Raw genomic sequence first — 12,331 nt, forward strand, 5'->3', positions numbered from 1 at the left:
CTGGATGGATGAATCAACAGGGGGAATGGCAAAAGCAATCGATGGAGCAGCAACTGGAACAAGGGAAACATTGGGGTGAATCCTTCCACAGGATAGAGCAAAGGCAAGATCAACAACAAGAAGCCATCGAAAAGCTAATCAACATCCAAGCACATCAAGGTGCACACATACATGAAATGCATCGGAAACAACTGGAACAGGCAGAACTCTTTGACGAATATAGAGCATTTTCATGAGCGGATAATTTATACGCTTTTTGGCATTGTTTTTAGTATGTTTTTAGTAGAATCTAGTTACTTTTAGGGATGTTTTCATTAGTTTTTATGTTAAATTCAAATTTCTGGATTTTACTATGAGTTTGTGTGTTTTTCTGTGATTTCAGGTACTTTCTGGCTGAAATTGAGGGACTTGAGCAAAAATCAGATTCAGAGGTTGAAGAAGGACTGCTGATGCTGTTGGATTCTGACCTCTCTGCACTTAAAATGGATTTTCTGGAGCTACAGAACTCAAAATGGCGCGCTTCCAATTGCGTTGGAAAGTAGACGTCCAGGGCTTTCCAGCAATATATAATAGTCCATACTTTGGCCAAAGTATGGACTATTATATATTGCTGGAAAGCCCTAGATGTCTACTTTCCAACGCATTTGGAAGCGCACCATTTTGAGTTCTGTAGCTCCAGAAAATCCACTTTGAGTACAGGGAGGTCAGAATCCAACAGCATTAGCAGTCCTTCTTCAACCTCTGAATCTGATTTTTGCTTAAGTCCCTCAATTTCAACCAGAAAATACCTGAAATCACATAAAAACACACAAACTCATAGTAGAGTCTAGAAATGTGAATTTAACATAAAAACTAATGAAAACATCCCTAAAAGTAACTAGATTCTACTAAAAAAATACTAAAAACAATGCCAAAAAGCGTATAAATTATCCGCTCATCACAACACCAAACTTAAATTGTTGCTTGTCCCCAAGCAACTGAAAATCAAATAGGATAAAAAGAAGAGAATATACTATAAATTCCAAACTATCAATGAAACATAGCTCCAATTAAATGAGCGGGACTTGTAGCTTTTTGCCTCTTGAATAGTTTTGGCATCTCACTTTATCCATGGAAGTTCAGAATGATTGGCATCTATAGGAACTCAGAGTTCAGATAGTGTTATTGATTCTCCTAGTTCAGTATGATGATTCTTGAACACAGCTATTTTATGAGTCTTGGCCGTGGCCCTAAGCACTTTGTTTTCCAGTATTACCACCGGATACATAAATACCACAGACACATAATTGGGTGAACCTTTTCAGATTGTGACTCAGCTTTGCTAAAGTCCCCAATTAGAGGTGTCCAGGGTTTTTAAGCACACTCTTCTTTTGCTTTGGACCTTGACTTTAACCGCTCAGTCTTAAGTTTTCACTTGACACCTTCACGCACAAGCACATGGTTAGGGACAGCTTGGTTTAGCCGCTTAGGCCAGGATTTTATTCCTTTAGGCCCTCCTATCTACTGATGCTCAAAGCCTTGGGATCCTTTTTATTTACCCTTGCCTTTTGGTTTTAAGGGTTATTGGCTTTTTGCTCTTGCCTCTTGGTTTTAAGAGCTTTTGGCTTTTTCTGCTTGCTTTTTATTTTTATTTTTTTTCGCCTATATTTTTTTCTGCAAGCTTTGTTCTTTGCTGCTTTTTCTTGCTTCAAGAGTCATTTTTATGATTTTTTAGATTATCAAATAACATGTCTCCTTATCATCATTCTTTCAAGAGCCAACATATTTAACATTCTTAAACAACAACTTCAAAAGACATATGCACTGTTCAAGCATTCATTCAGAAAACAAAAAGTATTATCACCACATCAATATAATTAAACTAAGTTCAAGGATAAATTCGAAACTCATGTACTTCTTGTTCTTTTGAATTAAAATAGTTTTCATTTAAGAGAGGTGATGGGTTCATAGGACATTATAACTTTAAGACATAGTTACTAACTACTAATGATCATGTAATAAGATAGAAACATGGATAAGCACTTAACATAGAGAAAACAAAAAATAGAAAATAAGAACAAGGAATGAGTCCACCTTAGTGATGGTGGCGTTTCCTTCTTGAGGAACCAATGATGTCCTTGAGCTCTTCTATGTCTCTTCCTTGTCTTTGTTGCTCCTCCCTCATTGCTTTTTGATCTTCTCAAATTTCATGAAGGATGATGGAGTGCTCTTGATGTTCCACCCTTAGTTGTCCCATGTTGGAACTTAATTCTCCTAGGGAGGCGTTGATTTGCTCCCAATAGTTTTGTAGAGGAAAATGCATTTGAGGCATCTCCGGGATCTCATGGTGATGAGCTTCATGCATCTCTTGAGCTCCATGAATGGGCTCTCTTGTTTGATCTATCCTTTTCTTAGTGATGGGCTTCTCTTCCTCATTGGGAATGTCTCCTTCTATGAAAGCTCCAGCTGAGTAACATAGATGGCAAATAAGATGAGGAAAAGCTAGCCTTGCCCCAGGAGAGGGCTTTTCGGCTATTTTGTAGAATTCAAGGGAGATGACTTCATGAGCTTCTACTTCCTCTCCAATCATGATGCTATGAATCATGATGGCCCGATCCACAGTAACTTCAGATCGGTTGCTAGTGGGGATGATGGAGCGTTGGATGAATGCCAACCATCCTCTAGCCACAGGCTTGAGGTCCAGTCTTCTTAATTGAACCGGCTTGCCTTTGGAGTCAATCTTCCATTGAGCTCCTTCCACACATATGTCCATGAGGACTTGGTCCAACCTTTGATTAAAGTTGACCCTTCTAGTGTAGGGGCGTGCATCTCCTTGCATCATAGGCAAGTTAAACGCCAACCTCACATTTTCCGGACTAAAATCTAAGTATTTCCCCCGAACTATTGTAATATAATTCTTTGGGTTTGGGTTCTTACTTTGATCATGGTTCCTAGTGATCCATGCTTTGGCATAGAACTCTTGAACCATTAGGATGCCGACTTGTTAGATGGAGTTTATGAGAACTTCCCAACCTCTTCTTTGGATTTCATGTCGGATCTCCGGATACTCATTCTTCTTGAGCTTGAAAGGGACCTCGGGGATCACCTTCTTCTTGGCCACAACATCATAGAAATGGTCTTGATGAGCTTTGGAGATGAATCTTTCCATCTCCCATGACTCGGAGGTGGAAGCCTTTGTCTTCCCTTTCCCTTTTCTAGAGGATTCTCCGGTCTTGGGTGCCATCAATGGTAATGGAAAAACAAAAAGCTTATGCTTTTACCACACCAAACTTAGAATATTGCTCGCCCTCGAGCAAGAGAAGAAAGAATAGATGAAGAAGAAAAAGAAAATATGGAGGAGAGGGGGGAGGGGTGTATTCAGCCAAGAAGGGGAAGAGAGGGTTGTGTTGTGTGAAAATGAAGAAGAATGGATGGCTTTATATAGGGAAGGGAAGGGGGGTAAGGTTCGGCAATAAGGGTGGGTTTTGGGTGGAAAATTGATTTTGAATTTTGAAGGTAGGTGGGATTTATGAGGTAGGTTTATGGGGAAGAGTGGATGGATGTGAGTGGTGAAGTGGTTATAGGGAAGAGAGATTGAGGTGATTGGTGAAGAGTTTTGGGGAAGAGTGTTTATGGGATTGTGTGAAAGAGGGGTGAGAAGAAGTGAGTGGAGGTAGGTGGGGATCCTGTGGGGTCCACAGATCCTGAGGTGTTCAAGGATTTACAACCTTGCACCAAATTAGGCATGCAAAATGCCCTTGCACACAACTCTGGGCGTTCAGCGCCAGATTGGTGCTTGTTCTGGGCGTTGAACGCTCATTTGTTGCCCATTTCTGGCGTTGAACACCAGAACCATGCTTGTTCTGGGCGTTCAGCGCCAGCTCTTCTCCAGGGTGCAATTCTGGCGTTCAAACGCCCAGATGCTGCCCATTTTGGGCATTCAGCGCCAGAACCCTGCTCTGTTCTGGCGTTGAACGCCAGCCAGATGCTTCTTACTGGCGTTTAAATGCAGTAAGGTCTTCCTCCAGGGTGTGATTTTTCTTCTGCTGTTTTTGATTCCGTTTTCAATTTTTATATTTATTTTCTGACTCCACATGATCATGAACCTAATAAAACATGAAAGAACAAGAAAAATAAAATTAGATAAATAAAAATTGGGTTGTTGATGGGATATTTTTATGGAAAAATGAATTTCTCCAAAACATCCAAATCTAACCGGCAAGTGCACCGGGTCGCATCAAGTAATAATAACTCACGGGAATGAGATCGATCCCACAGGGATTGAAGGATTGAGCAATTTTAGTTTAGTGGTTGATTTAGTCAAGCGAATCAAGATTTGGTTGAGAGATTTGTGATTTGCAGAATTTAAATTGCATAGAAAGTAAAGGAAATGGGTGAATTACATGAAATTAAAGAGAACTGGAATTTAAAGTGCTGAATCTTAAAGAGCAAGAAATTAAATGGCAGAAACTTAGAACGCAAGAAATGTAAATTGCAGAATCTTAAAGTGCAAGAAATGTAAATGGCTTGAATTGTAAAGGGAATTGGGAGTTGGATTTGCAGAAATTAAACAAGGAAAAGTAAATTGCAACAAACAGAGAAGTAAAGGATGTCTTGAATCGAACCGGATCTTAAAAACAAAATTGTAAATGAGCATGAAAACAGTAAATAGGGAATGGGAAATGGGAAATCCGGATCTCAGGACCCAAGAGACTAGAAAACCAAGTCTAGATCTCAATGCCTTCCTAGATCCAACAAGAACAATTGCAAAGGAAATGTAGATTGCAAAGAAAGTAGATGAAAAGCAATTAACCGAAACTGAAACTCAATTAAGCAGAAAATTAAACAAGATCCCAAGGTGAGATTGAAACAGAAGTTCTTCAATTCTCCACCCAAGATCCAAGACAATTGTAATTGAAATTGTAAGCAAGAAAACTAAGAGGAAGGGAATTCAATTCTCCTTCCCCAAGACTTAGAAATTTAAAATTCACTCAATCCCAAAACTCTCCGAAAACTCTCTCTCAAAACTCAAAGGAAAAGCTCTCTTAAAAACTTAAATCCTATGCTATTTATACACTTTCTTCAAATGGTCTTCAAGCCTTTAATTGGGCCTTTGCTCTTGATGGAATTGGGTTGATAGAGGCCTTGGTTGATTGCTCTTGGAGTTTGGAGAAGAACCGAATTGAACCGGGTTTGGAATCATGAAAGCTTGAGTAAAAGTTTGAGTAAAAGTTTGAGGCTAACTTTTACTCCAACTTTTCACATCAGCCACCCTTCTTTGCTGATACCAACGTTGGGGCAAAAGTTAGGGGTCAAACTTTTGCTCCAACGTTGGCCTCCCCTTGCATACTCATGGCGCCAACGTTAGCCAAAAAGTTAGAGGCTAACGTTGGCGCAAACTTTTGCTCTCCAGGGTGTGTTTTTCATGCGCCAACATTAGCCAAAAAGTTAGGGGCTAACGTTGGCGCAAACTTTTGCTCTCCAGGGTGTTGATTTGTGATGCCAAAAGTTAGCCAAAAAGTTTGAGGCTAACTTTTGCTCCAGCTTTTTGCCCAAAAGTTTGCACAAAAGTTTGAGGCTAACTTTTGGTCCAGCTTTTTGCTCCCTGGTTCATTTTCAATTAATCCAAAAGTTTGAGCTAAAGTTTGAGGCAAACTTTTGCTCAAACCTTTTGTCCTCTCTTCCTCCTAGCCATTCCTTCTTGCTTCAACCTTTCTCCAAGCTTTCTTCACCTATCATTAATCAACCAAACACATCAAAGCTATGCTCAAAATCATGAGATATTCATTCTTTCATAATATGTGACAATTATAGCATAAAACTTCATGAAATTGCATTAATTCATACATGGTTGATTAAATCAAAGGAAACATGAAAATCTACCCAATTGGCTTGCTTATGGCTCAAGAAAGTGCATAATTCAGTTGAAAACACAAGAAAAAGGCTAGTGAAACTAGGCTAAAATGACTTGTCATCAGTTGCCTCCCAACAAGCGCTTCTTTAATATCAATAGCTTGACAGTGGGCTCTCATGGAGCCTCACAGATGTTCATAGCATTGTTGAGACTTTCCAACACCAAACTTAGAGTTTGGATATGGGAGTTCAACACCAAACTTAGAGTTTGGTTGTGGCCTCCCAACACCAAACTTAGAGTTTGACTGTGGGGGCTCTGGTTGACTCTGTTTTGAGAGAAGCTTACTGTGCCTCTTTTCCATGTTTACAGAAGGGTAACATTGAGTTGTAAACACAAGGGAGTCCTCATTCAATTGAAGGACTAATTCACCTCTGTCAACATCAATCACAGCTCTTGTTGTGGCTAGGAAAGGTCTTCCAAGGATGATGGATTCATCCTCATCTTTCCCAGTATCAAGGATTATGAAATCAGCAGGGATGTAAAGGCCTTCAACCTTTACTAACACGTCCTCTACTTGTCCATAAGCCTGTTTTCTTGAATTGTCTGCCATCTCTAATGAGATTTTTGTAGCTTGCACCCCAAAGATTCCCAGTTTCTCTATTATAGAGAGGGGCATGAGGTTTATCCCTGAACCAAGGTCACACAGAGCCTTTTCAAAGATCATGTTGCCTATGGTACAAGGTATTACAAACTTTCCAGGATCCTGTTTCTTCTGAGGTAATGTCAGTTGATCCAGATCACTTAGTTCATTGGTGAACAAGGAAGGTTCATCTTCCCAAGTCTCAATACCAAATAATTTGGCATTCAACTTCATGATTGCACCAAGGTACTTGGTAACTTGCTCTTCAGTAACATCCTCATTCTCTTCAGAAGATGAATACTCGTCAGAGCTCATGAAGGGCATAAGGAGGTTCAATGGAATCTCTATGGTCTCTAGATGAGTCTCATATTCTTTTGGTTCCTCAAAGGGAAACTCCTTATTGAACACTGGACGTCCCAGGAGGTCTTCCTCACTGGGATTTACGTCCTCCCCTTCCTCTCTAGGGTCGGTCGTGTTGACTATGTCAATGGCCTTGCACTCTCCTTTTGGATTTTCTTCTGTATTGCTTGGGAGAGTACTAGGAGGGATTTCAGTGATCCTTTTACTCAGCTGGCCCACTTGTGCCTCCAAATTTCTAATGGAGGACCTTGTTTCATTCTTGAAACTTACAGTGGCCTTAGATAGATCAGAGACTAAGTTTGCTAAATTAGAGGTATTTTGTTCAGAGTTCTCTGTCTGTTGCTGAGTGGATGATGGAAAAGGTTTACTATTGTTAAACCTATTTCTTCCATCATTATTAAAGCCTTGTTGAGGCTTTTGTTGATCCTTCCATGAGAGATTTGGGTGATTTCTCCATGAGGGGTTATAGGTGTTTCCATAAGGTTCACCCATGTAATTCACCTCTGCTACTGCAGGGTTTTCAGGATCATAAGCTTCTTCTTCAGAAGATCCCTCTTGAGTACTGTTGGATGCAGCTTGCATTCCATTCAGACTCTGAGAAATCATATTGACTTGCTGAGTCAATATTTTATTCTGAGCCAGTATGGCATTCAGAGTATCAATTTCAAGAACTCCCTTTTTCATAGGCGTCCCATTACTCATAGGATTCCTCTCAGAAGTGTACATGAACTGGTTATTAGCAACCATGTCAATGAGTTCTTGAGCTTCTGCAGGCATTTTCTTTAGGTGAATGGATCCACCTGCAGAAGTATCCAATGACATTTTAGCCAATTCAGATAGACCATCATAGAATATATCCAGGATGGTCCATTCTGAAAGCATGTCAGAAGGACACTTTTTGGTCAGTTCTTTGTATCTCTCCCAAGCTTCATAGAGGGATTCACCTTCTTTCTGTTTGAAGGTTTGAACATCCACTCTAAGCTTACTCAGATTTTGAGGAGGAAAGAACTTGGCTAAGAAAGCCTTGACCAGCTTATCCCAAGAGTTCAGGCTATCTTTGGATTGAGAGTCCAACCATACTCTAGCTCTGTCCCTTATAGCAAAAGAGAAAAGCATGAGCCTGTAGACTTCAGGATCTACTCCATTAGTCTTAACAATATCACATATCTGCAAGAATTCAGTTAAGAACTGAAAAGGATCTTCAGATGGAAGTCCATGAAACTTGCAGTTCTGTTGCATCAGAGAAATTAATTGAGGTTTAAGCTCAAAATTGTTTGCTCCAATGGCAGGAATGGAGATGCTTCTTCCATGTAAATTGGAATTAGGTGCAGTGAAGTCACCAAGCATCCTCCTTGCATTATTATTATTTTCGGCTGCCATCTCCTCTTCTTGTTCGAAAATTTCTGAAAGGTGCTTGCTGGATTGTTGTAATTTAGCTTCTCTTAGTTTCTTCTTCAGAGTCCTTTTAGGTTCTGGATCTGCTTCAATAAGAATGTTCTTGTCCTTGCTCCTGCTCATATGAAAAAGAGGGACAGAAAAATAATAATAATAGGGGTCCTTTTTACCACAGTATAGAGGTCCTTGTGTGAGTAGAAGAAAAGAAGAAGAAAAAATTCGAACACAGATGGAAGAGGGGGTTCGAATTTGGGTGAGATGAAGTGTTAGTAGATGAATAAATAAATAGAAGGAGATAAGAGAGAGAAGGAGAATTTTTGAAAATTATTTTTGAAAAAGAGTTAGTGATTTTCAAAAATAGTTTTTGAAAAAGGTTAGTAATTTTTCGAAAATTAAAATCAAAAATTAAAATAATTAGTTAATTGAAAAGAAATTTTGAAAAAGAGGGAAGATATTTTCGAAAATTAGAGAGAGAGAGTTAGTTAGGTAGTTTTGAAAAAGATAAGAAACAAACAAAAAGTTAGTTAGTTAGTTGAAACAAATTTGAAAATCAATTTTGAAAAGATAAGAAGATAAGAAGTTAGAAAGGATATTTTAAAATCAAATTTTTGAAAAAGATATGATTTTGAAAAAGATAAGATAGAAAGATATTTTTGAAAAGATATGATTGAAATTAGTTTTGAAAAATATTTGATTTTTAAAATCACAATTAATGACTTGATTCACAAGAAATCACAAAATATGATTCTAGAACTTAAAGTTTGAATCTTTCTTAACAAGCAAGTAACAAACTTGAAATTTTTGAATCAAAACATTAATTGATGATGTTATTTTCGAAAATTAGGAGATAAAGATAAGAAAAAGATTTTTGAAAAATATTTTTAAAATTTTCGAAAATAAATAAGAAAAATGAAAAAGATTTGATTTTTGAAAAAGATTTTGAAAAAGATAAGATTTTTAAATTGAAAATTTGATTTGACTCATAAAAATAACTAGATTTTAAAATTTTTTGAAAAAGTCAATCCAAATTTTTGAAATTTATGAGAGAAAAAGGGAAAGATATTTTTTTTTTTTTTGATTTTTGAATTTTTAATGATGAGAGGAAAAAAACATGAAAAAGACTCAATGTATGAAAATTTTGGATCAAAACAATGAATGCATGCAAGAATGCTATGAATGTCAAGATGAACACCAAGAACACTTTGAATCTCAAGATGAACATCAAGAACTTATTTTTGAACAATTTTTAATGCAAAGAAAACATGCAAGACACCAAACTTAAAAAATTTTCATGTATAGACACTATGAATGCAAGAATGCATATGAAAAACAAGAAAAGACACAAAACATGAAAACATCAAGATCAAACAAGAAGACTTACCAAGAACAACTTGAAGATCATGAAGAACACTATGAATGCATGAATTTTTCGAAAAATGCAAGATGAATATGCAATTGACACCAAACTTTCAACTTGACTCAAGACTCAAACAAGAAACATGAAATATTTTTTATTTTTATGATTTTTTTTATTTTTTTGGATTTTTGTATATATTTTTTTCGAAAAAACATATAGGAAAAAGAAAATAAGGATTTTAAAATTTTTTTAATATAAATTCCAGGAATCTTGTATTCTTAGTCTAAAGCTCCAATCCGAGGGTTAGGCATGGCTTAATAGCCAGCCAAGCTTTAGTATGTAACTCAGACATGCCACGGCTGACATTCCAATTAACTTGCCTCTATGCTGATGGTTGGAAGCCCCTATCTAAAAGAATTAGACATGGCTTTACAGCCAGCCAGGCTTCAACATGCTTCATGAAACTCTAGAATTCATTATTAAAAATTCTGAAGAAAAATATATTTTTGAAAAGATTTATTTTTTTTTCGAAAACAGATGAGAAATTTTTGAAAGGTTTTTGAAAAATGTTTGAAAATAAAACAAAAAGAAAATTACCTAATCTGAGCAACAAGATGGACCGTCAGTTGTTCAAACTCGAACAATCCCCGGCAACGGCGCCAAAAACTTGGTGCACGAAATTGTGATCTCAGGCAACGGCGCCAGAAACTCTGTACGCACGTCTTAATAAATCGTTTTTCATTCACAACTTCGATACAACTAACCAGCAAGTGCACTGGGTCGTCCAAGTAATAAACCTTACGTGAGTAAGGGTTGATCCCACGGAGATTGTTGGTATGAAGCAAGCTATGGTCACCTTGTAAATCTCAGTCAGGCGGATATAAAATAGTTATGGAGTTTTCGAACATAAATAATAAATAGATAGAAAATAAGGATAGAAACACTTATGTATATCATTGGTGAGAATTTTAGATAAGTGTATAGAGATGCTTTCGTTCCTCTGAACCTCTGCTTTCTTGCTGTCTTCATCCGATCAGTCTTACTCCTTTCCATGGCTGGCTTTATGTAAGGACATCACCGTTGTCAATGGCTACTTTTTATCCTTTTTGAAAAATGGTCCGATGCACTGTCACTGCATGGCTAATCGTCTGGAGGCATCACCCTTGTCAATGGCTACATCCCATCCTCTTGTGAAAATGGTCCAAATGCTCTGTCACAGCACGGCTAATCATCTGAGGTTCTCGATCATACTGGAATAAGATTCACCCTCCTTTTCCGTCTGTCACTACGCCCAGCACTCGCGAGTTTGAAGTTCGTCACAGTCATTCAATCCCAGAGTCCTACTCGGAATACCACAGACAAGGTTTAGACTTTCCGGACTCTCATGAATGCCGCCATCAATCTAGCTTATACCACGAAGATTCTGATTAAGAGATCCAAGAGATACTCATTCAATCTAAGGTGGAACGAAAGTGGTTGTCAAGCACGCGTTCGTGGGGGAATGATGATGATTGTCACGTTCATCACATTCAGGTTGAAGTGCGAATGAATATCTTAGAAGCGGAATAAGTTGAATTGAATAGAAAAACAGTAGTACTTTGCATTAATCTTTGAGGAACAGCAGAGCTCCACACCTTAATCTATGGAGTGTAGAAACTCTACCGTATGAAAATACATAAGTGATAATGGTTCAGGCATGGTCGAATGGCCAGCCCCCATGAAAGTCTAAGATAGCATAAAACTGATCAAAGATGTCTAATACAATAGTAAAAAGTCCTATTTATAATAAACTAGTTACTAGGGTTTACAGAAGTAAGTAATTGATGCATAAATCCACTTCCGGGGCCCACTTGGTGTGTTCTTGGTCTGAGCTTGAATGTTACACGTGTAGAGGTCAATCTTGGAGTTGAACGCCAGTTTGTAACGTATTTCTGGCGTTCAACTCTGGCTTGTGACGTGTTTCTGGCGTTTAACTCCAGACAGCAGCGCAGAACTGGCGTTCAACTCCCTTTTACGTCGTCTAAACTCGGCCAAAGTATGGACTATTATATATTGCTGGAAAGCTCTGGATGTTTACTTTCCAGCGCAATTAGAATCACGCCATTTTGAGTTTTGTAGCTCCAGAAAATCCACTTTGAGTGCAGGGAGGTCAGAATCCAACAGCATTAGCAGTCCTTCTTCAACCTCTGAATCTGATTTTTGCTCAAGTCCCTCAATTTCAGCCAGAAAATACCTGAAATCACAGAAAAACACACAAACTCATAGTAAAGTCCAGAAATGTGAATTTAACATAAAAACTAATGAAAACATCCCTAAAAGTAACTAGATTCTAGTAAAAACATACTAAAAACAATGCCAAAAAGCGTATAAATTATCCGCTCATCACCATACTTCATCTCTTCTCATGAGCAATTGGACCAAGGAATTGGCTATTGATCAAGATTTGAGAGATTGAATTACCAAGAAATTGGAGTTCAATCACTTAAGATTGCCAAGGAGATCAATGAATGCATTGATTGAGGAAGAGATGAAAATGAACTTGATCCGGAGAATGCAACATCCCCTAAGCCCAATGAATCCCCCATTTCTGGTCTTACCCATTATCTTTAGTTTCTGCAATTTACTTTCATGATAAATTCCCCATTCCCCATTTAAGATTCTGTAATTTACTTTCCGTTATTTATATTCAGCTCTTTATTCCCAACATTTACATTTTCTGCTATTTACTTTCCGCCATTTAATTTCT

General features: G+C 37.9%; 1 non-coding gene across 1 annotated transcript; it reads left to right on the forward strand.

Moving 5' to 3' along the window:
* Positions 1-7,709: 7,709 nt before the first annotated feature.
* LOC148576131 (small nucleolar RNA R71) lies at positions 7,710-7,817 on the forward strand. The gene has a single exon (XR_015904490.1). It is a non-coding gene; the product is annotated as a small nucleolar RNA R71 (small nucleolar RNA).
* Positions 7,818-12,331: the final 4,514 nt, after the last annotated feature.

This window comes from Arachis ipaensis, chromosome B1, assembly GCF_059453495.1.
Source record: "Arachis ipaensis isolate K30076 ecotype BB chromosome B1, ASM5945349v1, whole genome shotgun sequence".
Lineage (NCBI taxonomy): Eukaryota > Viridiplantae > Streptophyta > Magnoliopsida > Fabales > Fabaceae > Arachis > Arachis ipaensis.